The following is a 13,411-nucleotide window of genomic DNA, read 5'->3' on the forward strand; positions in this document are numbered from 1 at the left end:
AAGTATCTGCCCTATCTGGTAGAGACAAGTGAATGACTTAAGTAACCTTTCAAGTCTTTACCTAGCAAGAGGATCTTCTGTCAATCTTTACTCAGATTTCCTGGCTTTTGGGTCAGGTCCCTTAAAAAAATTAAATGAATCTCATAACTTTAGGCCTAGTAGGCTTTGTGAGAAAAGTACTACATGAAATGGGCCAAGAATGAAACCATGGATTAAGCAGTGTTTTCTCTTCTGTCTTGTTTTTCTCCCTCCTCCTCAGCCCCATCTGAACTAAGCCAGCAGCCAGGCAACATGACTCTTATCAGGCTTTGCCAATAGAGGTTCATAAACTCATTCCTGGGAACAGCTGAGCATCTATAACAGGGCTCAGCTCCACAAGTTACATTTCTGTGAATTATGTCTCTGTAGGCCCTATCGCCATGGGTCAGGTATTCTATTTATCTCCCTTTATGGTATCCCTTTCATGTATTACATGCATACGTGTATGTACACATACTGATACACATACATATGTTGTTTTGGGGGTTTTTTTTTTTGCTTTTTGGTGACTTGGTGAATTAAGGTTAAATGACTTGCCCAGGATCACACAGCTAGTAAATGTTAAGTGTCTGAGGCCGGATTTGAATTCAGGTCCTCCTGACTCTATCCACTGGGCCACCTAGCTGCCCCACGTATGTATTTTCAAAGTAGTTCTCATAGATTTCTGTTATACTTGTAAGATATTGAAAACTCACATTGAAGTGGGAACACACTCATTTGGCCCTTATTCTGCATCAGATGTATGTAGATTACATCTCTATAAATAATTGTATGTCCATAGGCCACGTTTGCATAATCATCTAGGTATCCATAGGTCATCTCTCACTGGGTTACCTGTTTGTAGATTCCTGAATTATCTTGGCTTTTTAGTGGAGGCATGCCAAAGATGTGGGAAACTCTGAAGCTTCATGTCAAACAGTGCACCCTCTTCCTCATGACTGTGTAACATCTAAGATCTTCAAACTGTGTGTACCAACTTTGTGAAGCCTTTGGCACCATTAGCAGAACTGGCCTCTGCCACCTAAAGGTCTTTCCCCATTATATCCTGAGGTTCCTCCCCAGCAGTTGTGATTGTTTCCAACAAAGTTGGCAGAACTTTATCTGACCCACTACCCATTTCCAGGGGAGTTGAGTGGGACTAGGTGAGAGGCCCATGTGACCTATGAACTTAGGACTAATGACAGAGAATATAGCAACTCAACAGGCTAGGAATGCCCTCCTGTTTTCTGAAGGCCTTCAATTCATAGCCAGCGGTCCCAATAACCAACTGTACTTGAAGCTCTCAGACAAAGAAGATGTGGAATTAATCTTGGCAGAGCAAGTGTCCCACTATAGACAGGTGCTAAGCCAGAAGATAGCTGAGACTGGGGACTAACCAGAGTGTTTCATTTGACCAGCAAGAGCTGAAATATGCCCATGAATTAATGTTGCCACACAGATACCTATTAACATACCCACCCATGAAGAACATCTTGTTGGTGTCTTTTATGAGGAAAATAGTTATTCCCAGCTTGTAATATGCTGTATATATTACATATTGGACTTAACATTAATATAGGATAAGTAAAACCCTCAGTAATCTGCTATTTACATTCAATTTATGCTTTCCTGATATTTTGAAACGTGTCTAGTACCCCAGGATAGAAGGCTATGGTTGTGCTTCATGTTTTTTCCCTCAGTAAGCCCAGGGCAGGGATCTGCTCACAGTCTCTAATAATAATAGCTTCCATTTTTATATAGCACTTTATAATTTACAAACTACCTTCTTCACTGAAGTTCAGAGATTTACACCCATGATCACATGATTAGCAAGTGCTTGAGTGAGAACTCAAACCTAGGTCTTCTAATTCCAGAATCCTCAGATATTTAAGCCACTTTGCTGTCCTGTTTCATTAGAGCAATGTATATATGCAGTTCCCCATGATGACTCCCAGTTTGGGACCTGCCTACCTCCTGAGGTTCTTTGTAGTTCGATAACATGTAAAAACCACTTCTAGTTTCAGGAGGATTACAGTTCTGCTTTTCCTGGCTCACACATTCCAGTTCAGTTTCTTCTCTTGGATTCGTGCAGTATGCTTGCAGCCTGGTGCCAGGATCCTTGCATCTGGAAGGACAGCCCATTCATAATGCGCTTAAGTCGAGTAGCGTTGCAGCCAACTTGGCTGCAGACATGGGAGGAAAAAGTCTGGCACAAAGCTCCCCTTTTTATTGTGGTTGTTTGTTGCTTCCAGTTGTGGAAAGAGCAGGGAGGGAAGGAGGCCTGGTTCTCCTGGCAGTGCCTCACAGAAATGTTTGCTTTAGATGAGTGATCTGGCCAGCCCTAGTTCACCGCTGTATGTCTTCTTATAAAGCCTGCTACCCAACATTTGACATACTTCCTGGAAAATACAGTGCTGGTGTTTGTACAGCAGAGCTGCCTTCATTTGCTAGGTTCTCCTCCTTTAGTCTGGGATGAAGTAAGGGACCTAAAAGAGAAGGAATGAGCAGGAATGTATTTATTTCCAAGGTCTCTGAGAAAAGGGCTTCTCAGTAAAGATGAGTTTATCTGTTCCAGGAAAGAAATCGAATTTTGGGAAGCCAGAGACCCATAGACTTTTAGGGTACAAAGGGACCCTGTAAGTTCATGTAAGGCAGATTTACATCTTCTTTTGTCTTTTTATATTCCAAACTCCAAGCACAGGACCTTGCAAATAATAATGACTATTATTATTAATGATAATAATAAAAATTTGCTTATGGTTATTAACTTGAGTGCCTTCATTTTACAATTATGGAAGTTATGTCCCAAAGAAGCAAAGTGGCTTTCTATAATCATCAAAAAAGTTTAAATGAGGCTGTCAAAAACAAAATCTAGAGTTCCCCCCCACCCCCGTGAGAACACTATTAAGGACTGAAAAAGACTCAGCTTTAAAGAGACAGGGCAGCTAGAGGGTGTCATAGTGCGGAAGTCAGAAAGACCTGAGTCCAAATCCAGTCTCACTTACTAGTTGTATGGCTCTAGGCTAGTCAATCAGTCTGTCTCAGTTTCCTCATTTGTGAAAGGGGGATAATAATAGCAGCTACCTTGCAAGGTTGCTGTGAGTATCAAATGAAATAATATTTATAAACTACTCAGCACAGTGCCTGGCACATAGTAAGTACTATATAAATGTTACCTGTTGTTGTTAGATGTAGGGAGTCATGGTAGGCAAAGCCCCCTTTCTAGCCTCCTATTTCTGTCAATGACCTACCATTCTTATTATTATATTTGGGTAAAAAGCCTCGGTCATCTTTGACTCATTCTTCTACTTCACCCTCTAAATCCAATCAGTTCTCAGGTACTATTGGTTATTTCTCCAGCGTCCCTCAGATTCTTGTCCATTCTCATGACATCCAACCTAATCTGTACTCTCATGTCTTCATGGCTGAATTACCACAGGAGCTTCCTAACTAGTCTTTTTACTAATCACCTTTCCCCTTCTAATTAACCTGCCCTTGCTGCCAGAGTCTTTCTCAAACAGTCCTTTCACCGTGTCACTCCCTTGCTCTGAAACTTTGAGTGGTTTTATATTGACTTCCAAATTGGCCATATGAGGGCAGCTAGGTGGCACAGTGGATAGAGCACCAGCCCTGAAGTCAGGACTTGAGTTTAAATCAGACCTCAGACCAAGCACTTGACACTTACTAGCTGTGTGACCCTGGGCAAGTCACTTAATCCCAATTCCCTAAAAAAATTAAAAAAAAAAAATACTAAATGCCCTTTAAAAAAAAAAAAACAACACCTGGCCTTTGGGGTAGCTAGGTGGTGCAGTGAATAGAGCTCTGGCCTTGGAGTCAGGAGGACCTGAGTTTAAATCCAGTCTCAGACACTTAACACTTACTAGCTATGTGACCTCAGGCAAGTCACTTAACCCCGATTGCCTCAAAAAAACAAAAACAAACAAATGGCCTTAGAATGACATTCAAGATCTTCCATGATTTGGCACCAACCTACCTAACCTATCTTTCTGTCATTATTCCCAAAGGTGCCCGTCTCTATTTTAATCAGAACCACCTCATTACTGTCCCAGATTCTTGTGCACACTAACTCCTCTGTACCTTTATTCCTGATGCTCCCTGTACCCAGGATTCCCTTCTTCCTACTCTAAACATATCCCCCTTATACTCCACGACCCAATTCAAATCTGCATATCTGTCAATCAGCAAGCACGTATTTAATGCTTACTGTGTGCCAGGCACTATGTTAAGCAGTAGGGATACAAAGAAAGGCAAAAACACTCCTTGCCCTGAAGGATTAGGGAAAGACAAACATGAAAATAACCATATATATACAAGAGGTAATCTCAAGGCACAAATAAAAAGCTGGTGGACTGGGAAAGGTATTCTAAAGAAGGTAGGATTTGAGCTGAGTCTTGAAGGAAGTCAGGGAAACTAAAAGGCAGAGGTGAGGTAGGAAAGCATTTCAAGCCTCAGAGACAGCTAGTAGAAAGGCATGGAGGTGAAAAATGGAATGTCAAACATGAAGAATAGAAAATAACAGTAATAACTAACATTTATATAGCTCTTACTACATGCCAGGCACTGTACTAGGCACTTTACAATTGTTATCTTATTTAAGCCTCACAACCATCTTGAAAGGTAAGTGCTATTATTATCCCCATTTTATAGATGAGGAAACTGAGGAAAGGTTAAGTGACTTGCCCAGGGCCACACAACTCCTAGGTGTATGAGTTCAGATTTGAACTTCTGTCTTCCTGACCCCAGACCCAGTGCTCTATCCCCTCCCTGTACCACCTAGCTGTTCAGTGTAGATGGATTATGGAGTATACTGAGGGAAATAACATGTAAGAAGATTGAAAAGGTAGGAAAAGGGCTAAGTTATAAAGAGAGTTTTTTCTTTCTTTTTAAATTTTTTTTTCCAATTACATATCAAAACAATTTTTAACATTCATTTTTTAAAATTTTGAGTTCCAGATTCTCTTCCTCCCTTCTTCCTGTCCCACCTCATTAGAAGGCAAGCAGTTTGCTATAGGTTATATATGTGCAGTCATAGCAAAACATTTTTCCATATTAGTCTTGTTGTGAAAGAAAACACAGACCAAAAAAAAAAAAAACCAACCAAGAAAAATAAAGAAAATTAAAAAAAAAAAACATACTTCTATCTGCATTCAGACTCAATCTGTTCTTTCTCTGGAGATGGATAGCATTTTTCATTATAAGTCCATCCAAATTCTCTTGAATCATTGTATTGCTTAAAATAGCTAAGTCATTCATAGTTGATCATCATGTAATATTGCTGTTACTGTGTACAGTGTTCTCCTGGTTCTGTTTTACTTCACTTTGCATCAGTTCATTTAAGTCTTTCAAAGTTTTTCTGAAAGCCTCCTGCTCATCATTTCTCATAGAACAATAATATTCCATCATAATCATATGCCATAGCTTGTTCAACCATTCTCTAATTGATAGTCATCCCTTCAATTTCCAATTCTTTGCCACCACAAAAAGAGCTGTTATAAATATTTTGTTCTTATAGGTCCTTTCCCTTTTAAAAAAAAAAATCTCTTTAGGATACAGACCTAGTAGTGATATTGCTGTGAGTTTTATAGACCTTTGGTCATAGTTCCAAATTGCTCTCCAGAATGGTTGGATCAGTTCACAACTCCTCCAACAGTATATTAGTGTCTATTGATTAGAGAAATGCAAATCAAAACAACTCTGAGGTACCACATCACACCAATCAGATTGGCCAACATGACAAAACAGGAAAGTGATAAATGTTGGAGAAAATGTGGGAAAATTGGAACACTAATGCATTGTTGGTGGAGTTGTGAGATGATCCAACCATTTTGGAGAGTAATTTGGAACTATGCCCTAAGGGCCATGAAAATGTGCATACCCTTTGACCCAGCAATAGCACTTCTAGGGCTATATCCCAAAGAGATCATACAAATGGGAAAAGGTCTCACATGTACAAAAATATTCATAGCAGCTCTTTTTGTGGTGGCAAAGAATTGGCAATTGAGAGAATTCCCATCAATTGGGGAATGGCTGAGCAAGTCGTGGTATATGAATGTGATGGAATACTATTGTGCTATAAGAAATGATGAACAGGCTGACCTTAGAAAAACCTGGAAAGACTTTCACGTACTGATGCTGAGTGAAGTGAGCAGAACCAAGAGAATGTTGTACACAATAATAGCCACACTGTGTGATGACTAATATTGATAAACTTAACCCTTCCCCGCAATACAAGGATCTAAGACATCTCCAGAGGCCTTGTGATGGAAAATGCTATCCACATCCAAAAAAAGAACTATGGAAGTTGAATTGCTATTTTTTTTTCCTCTTCTGTTGAGTTTTGTTTCCTCTTTCTGATGGTTCCTCCTATTGGTTTTAATTTTTACTTACAACATCACTAATGTGAAAATATGTTTAATAGAAATGTAAATGTGTAGCCTATATCAGATTGTGTGCCGTCTTGGGGAGGGTAGTGGGGAGGAAGGGGGAGAAAAATTTTAAACTCAAAAGCATATGGAAGTGATTATTGATAAATTAAAATAAATTAATTAAAAAAACAGTATATTAGTGTCCCAGTTTTCCTACATCCTCTCTGATATTTGTCATTTTCCTTTTCTGTCATATAAGCCAATCTGATAGGTGTGAGGTGGTACCTCAGAGTTGTTTTAATTTGCATTTCTCAAATCAACATTAATTTAGAGAATTTTCTCATATGATTATAGACAGTTTTGATTTCTTCATCTAAAAAGTGCCCATTCATATCCTTTGACCATTTATCAATTGGGAAATAACTCTTATTCTTATAAATTTAACTCAGTTTTCTATATATTTGAGAAATAAATTCTTTATCAGGGAAACTTACTGTGAAAATTTTTCCCAATGTTTATAGGATTCTGGTTTTTAACCTACTCTGCTATTCACTTCCATTTTATGAGTAAATTCATCCCATTCACATTCACAGTTATGATTACTAACTGTATTTTCTTCCTAATTTTTCCCTGTTTATGTTTCTGTCTCTCTCCTTTCACCCTGTCCTTCTTCAAGTGTTTTGCTTTTGACCACTACCTTTCCAAATCCTCCCTCCCTTCTATCAGCCTCCCCCTTCTCTTATCTTTCTCCCCTCCTACTTCCATGTAGAGTAAGATAGATTTCTGTACCCAACTGAGTGTATACGTTATTCCCTCTTTGAGCCAATTCTGTTGAGGGTAAGGTTCAAGCATTGTCTGCCATCACCTCAATCTTCCTCTCCATTGTTAAAGCTATTTCACACTTCTTCTATGTGAGATACTTTACCCCATTATACTTCTCCCTTCCTCCTTCTCCCAGTGCATTCTTCTTTCTCACACCTTAATTTTATTTTTTTGGATATCATTCCATCATAGTCAACTCACACCTGTGCCCTCTGTCTATGTATATTCCTTCTAACTGCTCTAATAATGATAAAGTTCTTAGGAGTTACAAGTATCATCTTCCCATGCAAAAATGTAAACCGTTTAACTTTATTGAACATCTTATGATTTCTCTTTTCCATTTACTTTTTTATGTTTCTCTTGAGTCTTGTATTTGAAAGTCAAATTTTCTATTCAGTTCTGGCCTTTTCATCAGGAATGCTTGAAAACCCTCTATTTCATTAAATGTCTATTTTTTCCCCTGAAGGATTATACTCAGTTTTGCTGGGCAGGTGATTCTACTGTAATCCTAGCTCCTTTGCCCTTTGGAATATCATATTACAAGCCCTACAATCCTTTTATGTAGAAACTGCTAAATCTTCTGTTATCCTGATTCTGGCTTCACAATATTTGAATTGTTTCTTTCTAGCTGGTTGTCTCATTAACCTGAGATCTCTGGAATTTGGCTATAACATTCCTGAGAGTTTTCATTTTGGGATCTCTTTAAGGAGGTGATCAGTGGATTCTTTCCATTTCTATTTTACCCTTTGGTTCTAAGATATCAGAGCAGTTTTTCTTAACTATTTCTTGAAAGATGGAGTCTAGGCTCTTTTTTTGATCAGATAGTTTAATAATTCCTAAATTATCTCTCCTGGATCTATTTTCCAGGTCAGTTGTTTTTCCAATGATATACATTAGATTTTCTTCTATTATTTTTTTTATTCTTTTGACCCTGTTTTTATTGTTTCTTAATAGTATTGTTTCTTGATGACTCATGGAGTCATTAGTTCTTATTTGTGCACTTCTGATTTTTTAGGAATTATTTTCTTTTTTTTTTAAACATGGAACCCTTTATTCATAATGGGATTTCTGTACATTAGGCGCAAGGGTGCATTGTTAAAGTCCTATAACGAATGGAACCGAATCACTAGAAGAAACATCGACAAAACCAAACTAGCATATGATAAAAATCCATGGGAACTTAAGGTTCAAATCCAGCCAAGAAGTTTGTGACAATTTCCTTCAGCTTTGCATCTGACTGTTCTAAAAATAGGGAACGCTTCATGAATTTGCATGTCATCGTTGCGCAGGGGCCATGTTAATCTTCTCTGTATCGTTCCAATTTTAGTATATGTACCACCCAAGCAAGCACTAGGAATTATTTTCTTCAGTGAGCTTTTGTACCTCCTTTTCCACTTGGCCAGTTCTAATTTTTAAGGGGTTCTTTTCTTCAGTGAATTTTTGTGCATCTTCTCCCATTTGGCCAATTCTGCTTTTTAAGGAGTTCTCTTCAGTGGATTTTTTTGTGCCTTTTTTTTTTTTTTAACCATTTGGTCTGTTCTGTTTTTTAAGGTGTTCTTTTCTTTAGTTGTTTTTTTTTATTGTGCTTCTTTTACCAAACTATTAACTCTTTTTTCATGGTCTTACATCACTCCCAATTCTTTCCCCAGTTTTTCCTCCACTTCACTTATTTGATTTTTTTAAATCTTTTTTGAGCTCTCCCGAGAATTCTTTTTGGGGCTTAAGATCAGTTTACATTTTTCTTTGAAGCTTTGCATGTAGCTGTTTTGACATTGTTGTCTTCTGAATTTGTGTCTTGGTCTTCCCTATCACCACTTACTATGTTTAGGGTTTTTTTTTTGTTTTTTGCTCATATTTCCAGCCTATTTCTTGACTTTTAACTTTATGTTAAAATTGGGCTCTGCTCCCGGGGTGGAGGGGACACTGTCCCAAGCTTCAGGGTTTTGTTTTGTCTTTTTGTATCTGTTTTCAGATATAACTCTGGAAACCTATAAGTTTTTGGTTCTTCAAGGTGGTATGATCTAGGAAGGTGTGTATTTACTATTCTCCTGGCCTGTGCTCTGGTCTGTGAGTGCCTGCAAGTACTCTTTTCCACCCTGGAACTATGACCAGGATCCTCACTCCTATTAATGCTCCTTCTCGCCCTAGGACTGTGGCCCAGAACTGCATATGGGCAAGGCATCAGAGTCCTGCACAGTGCCAGCAAAGGGTTCTCCTTTTGACTAGTTGCCCAACTCCCTTACCATTGGGCTGAGAGCTCTAGAAGCCACCACTGCACCAAGGCGTACTGCTGGCTTTTTGAGACATGGCATGTGCTGGACCACACTCCCACTGAGATAGACCTTTTCTACCAACCTTCTAAGTTGTCTTGGGCTGGAAAATTGTTTCACCCCATCCTTTTGTTCATTCTGCCACTCCAGAATTAATTTTGAGGTGTTATTTTAAAGTTGTTTGGAGGCAATTTAGGAGAGCTCAGGTGAGTCCCCACCTTTATTCTGCCATCTTGGCTCCACCTTCTCTTGTTGTATAAAGAGTTTTAAATGCCAAACAAAAGACTATATATTTGATCCTAGAGGTATTAGCCAGGAGCCACTGGAATCTACTGAGAAGGAAACTGGCATGGTCAATAGTAAATAAATCTCTACTTCTTTTGAAAATTACTTTGTTAGGGGCAGCTAGGTGGCGCAGTGGATAGAGCACTGGCCCTGAAGTCAGGAGGACCTGAGTTCAAATCGGGCCTCAGACCAAACACTTGGCACTTACTAGCTGTGTGACCCTGGGCAAGTCACTTAACCCCAACTGCCTAAAACAAACAAACAAACAAAAAAGGAAAGAAAGAAAATTACTTTGTTAGCTGAAAGGTTGGTGGATTGGAATGGGGAAAGATTTGAGTCAAGGAAACCAATTAGAAGGATTTTGCAATAGTCAGGCAAAAGTTTATGGGATCTGAACTAGGATGGTGGCTGTATGAATAAGATATATACAAGTGGTGTTGTGAAAGGAGAAGCAAAAATATTTGGCAACATATTGGATATAGGGGAGAGGGGTGAGTATAAATGAGGAATCAAGGATGACACTAAAGGTTATGAGCCTGGGTGACTAAGAGGATGGCGGTGCCCTTGACAGTAGTAAGGAAGTTTGAAAGAGAAAAGGGTTTGGGGCAAGAGATAACAAGTTTTTTTTCAGAGTGTTGGGTTTGAGATTCCCATGGGACATCCAGTTCAAAGTGTCTAAAAGGCAGTTGATGATGTAAATCTGGAGGTCAGGAGAGAGACAAGGGCTGGATAAATAGATCTGGGAATCAGCTGCATAGAGATGACAGTTGAAGCCATGGGAGGTAATGTGATTACCAAGAGAGAGCACATGGGGAAAAAAGAAGAGGGCCCAGGACAGAGCCTTCAGGGATACACAGAGTTAGTGAGCATCATATGATGAACTAGCTAAAGAGACTGAGGAACATTCATCAGACAGCTTGGAGGAGAACCAGAAGAGAGCAATGTCACGAAAACCGAGAGGGGTAGACTCTCCAGGAGCAGAAGATGATCATCAGTGTCAGATGCTGCAAAGGCCAAGCAGCATTAGGACTGAGGAAACACCATCAGGTTTGACAATTAAGAGATTATTCATAACTTTAGAGAGCTCGATTTCAGTTGAAGGGTGAAGTTGGAAGCCAGATTGCAAAAGGTTTAAAAGAGAGTGAGAGGAGAGGAAGTGGAGACACAAATTATAGATGACTTTTCCAAGAAATTTAGCCTAGGAGATAGAGAGATAGAGGATGATAGTTCATGGAGATATTAGGATCAAATGAGTGGTAGCAGGGATGGGGTGGGAAGAGGGTGGTAGTTAAGGATAGAAGAGACATAGGCATGTTTGTAGGCATCAGGGAAGGACCTTGATAGGGAAAGATTGAAGATGAGAGAGAGTGTAGATGATAGTGGAGACAATCTTCTGGAAAAGACAGAAGTGAATGGGATCAATGGTACATATAGAGGAGTTGACTTTGTCAAGGAGAAAGACCGCTTTTCCATCAAAGACCACAGTGAAGGAGATGGTAGAGGAAGGTGTCTAAGTGACATGAGATGAGGAGGAGGGGAGAAGGGAAAACTCTTGTTGGATGGCCTCAATTTTTTTGGTAAAGTATGAAGCAAGTTTCTCAGCTGAGAATATAGCTGGAAGGGGCAACAGCACATACATATGTAAGTGTATATAAAATAAATACAAGGAAATGTGAGAGGGAGGGAATCAGGAAAAGTTTCATATAGAGGTGTCCCTTGAGCTGAGTTTTGGTGTCCTCCATGAAATCTTTCCTGATGGTTCCACTAAATCTTGATCCTTCTCTTCCCTAACACCAATTGTACTTACAGCTTGTGCCACATAACTAGTGCCATATTATTTGCTATCCTGTTCTCTAAATGTGTTATACAATTGTTTTATTATATCAAGGTTTGCTTCTTGTTTCATATGTGTTAATCTTGTCTCTCATCATTGACTCTCAGCTCTTTGTGGGCAGGAAATGTATTCTATAATTGCTTGCTAGACATTTGCAAGGGGAGTAAAGTACATGATGAGTGTATTGTGAGTGATTTATTAAATGTAAATGAAGCATGGACAAATCCATTTTTATATTGGGGGGAAGGAGAGTTGTTTGTGTCTTATCACCAAACCATGAAAAGCACCGAGGCTGAATTCCTAAGCGCAGCTAGGGTTTGATGACCATAAAGAGACACAGTGGAATCGGTTTCACCGTGAAAAAGGAAGCCTAGATGTAAAGATGCTTCTGTGTGGTCATGGACTGGGCTATACTTATTGCAGGTACCCAGGGCATGGTGGTAACAGATAGACTACCTCATTGGACGACAGCATTAGTGACAGGGCTCAAGTCATGTCTGCAGTCACTGTTGAGGAACATCTGGTGAAAGATAAAATCAAAAGATAGCAACTTTTGTTTTAAATACTGGCCATTGCTGTGGAGGTAATAAACTGCACACCATGGATGGAATAGGTGTAAAGAATGCCAACGCATTGCCAGGAGATGCTGAGGCCCTGCTGACCCTTGTGGAATCAGGGCAAGGTCTGGGGGAAACTTGTATAGGGTAAAGGCTGTTCAAAGAAAGAGTGTCCCATGAGCTTACTTAGACAGACAGAATATGTTTGTGTCTTACTATCTCCCTGGCTCTGCTGCTGCCCATAGTTTCATACCTCCCCTGATGATTTATATGAGAACCAGCATATTCTGTTCTCTTTTACCCTTTTCTTTTTTTCCCTCTCCCAACTGGATCCAGAGGTTGAGCCAGTGTCACAGCCAAAATCCACATTGAACTCCTACTGATAGGCAATTTCTCTCTGGCAAAGCAAACATCCTATTCCAGAAAATTCCAGGAAGTCTGTTGACTTACAGTTTCATTATGACTTTCCTGAGTGAACCCTACCAAGAGGGCATGAAGGTGGGTGGGGAAGGGAATTTTCTGTAACTACACTCGTACCAACCATACCATTTTGCTGGACAAATGATCACCTCTGATGTCAGTCCTAATGGCAGGAAAACTATATAGACTATGAAACTCAGTGTTTCAAAAGAACATGCTACAATCAGTGTATATGAATGTGAAGTATCTTATGTTAAGATTATGGGAGTAGAAAGCAAGAAAAGAACATTTGGGAGTTTGGGGTACTCTAGAAGGGTTGCATCATTTCATTTACCATAAGGTCTTTAACAAAAAATAAACTGGTTTTGAAAATGAATTAGTCCCTAATGTGATTCATTTTTCCTAATGGTATCCAATAAGTTTGGCAGAAGTTATATGTGATCAACATCAATTCTGCCATCTAGGGTATCAGACATCCATTCCTTATTCATTCTAGCCTTGCTAGTCACCTTAATCAGGTCATCTCCTAGGCTGTACTTCAATATTTGTGCTAGTAAAGTAGGTAGAATGCTATCCATTACTGGAGAATATTATTATTAATAATAAGTACTTGCCCTGGGATTTGGGACACGTTGAGGAGGAGATAAAATTGGCCCAGGGTCCTTGTAGGAGAAATAACATGACCTCTGTAACACATTAGTAGCATCTTTCTTGTGTTTTTAAATTTTATTGATATCTTTTGTTTTATGTTACCTTCATTTCTGAATAGATTTCTCTCTCTCTCTCTCTCTCTCTCTCTCTCTCTCTCTCTCTCTCTCT

General features: G+C 39.3%; 1 protein-coding gene, 1 long non-coding RNA gene and 1 other non-coding gene across 6 annotated transcripts in view; 1 reads left to right on the forward strand and 2 right to left on the reverse strand.

Annotated features, from left to right (window-relative positions):
• EXD3 (exonuclease 3'-5' domain containing 3) overlaps positions 1–13,411 on the forward strand; it is a 411,990-nt gene that overhangs the window by 294,044 nt on the left and 104,535 nt on the right. The gene's annotated exons all lie outside the window — the stretch shown is intronic.
• Positions 654–13,411, reverse strand: part of LOC114033615 — a 20,879-nt gene continuing 8,121 nt past the window's right edge. The window contains exon 3 of the long non-coding RNA XR_003568000.1: positions 654–2,504. This is a non-coding gene — a long non-coding RNA (uncharacterized LOC114033615). The remainder of the gene's footprint in view (positions 2,505–13,411) is intronic.
• LOC114036803 lies at positions 8,471–8,577 on the reverse strand. Its single transcript, XR_003568377.1, has one exon. It is a non-coding gene; the product is annotated as a U6 spliceosomal RNA (small nuclear RNA).

Source organism: Vombatus ursinus, unplaced genomic scaffold (genome assembly GCF_900497805.2).
Source record: "Vombatus ursinus unplaced genomic scaffold, bare-nosed wombat genome assembly UNPS02000580.1, whole genome shotgun sequence".
Classification (NCBI taxonomy): Eukaryota; Metazoa; Chordata; class Mammalia; order Diprotodontia; family Vombatidae; genus Vombatus; species Vombatus ursinus.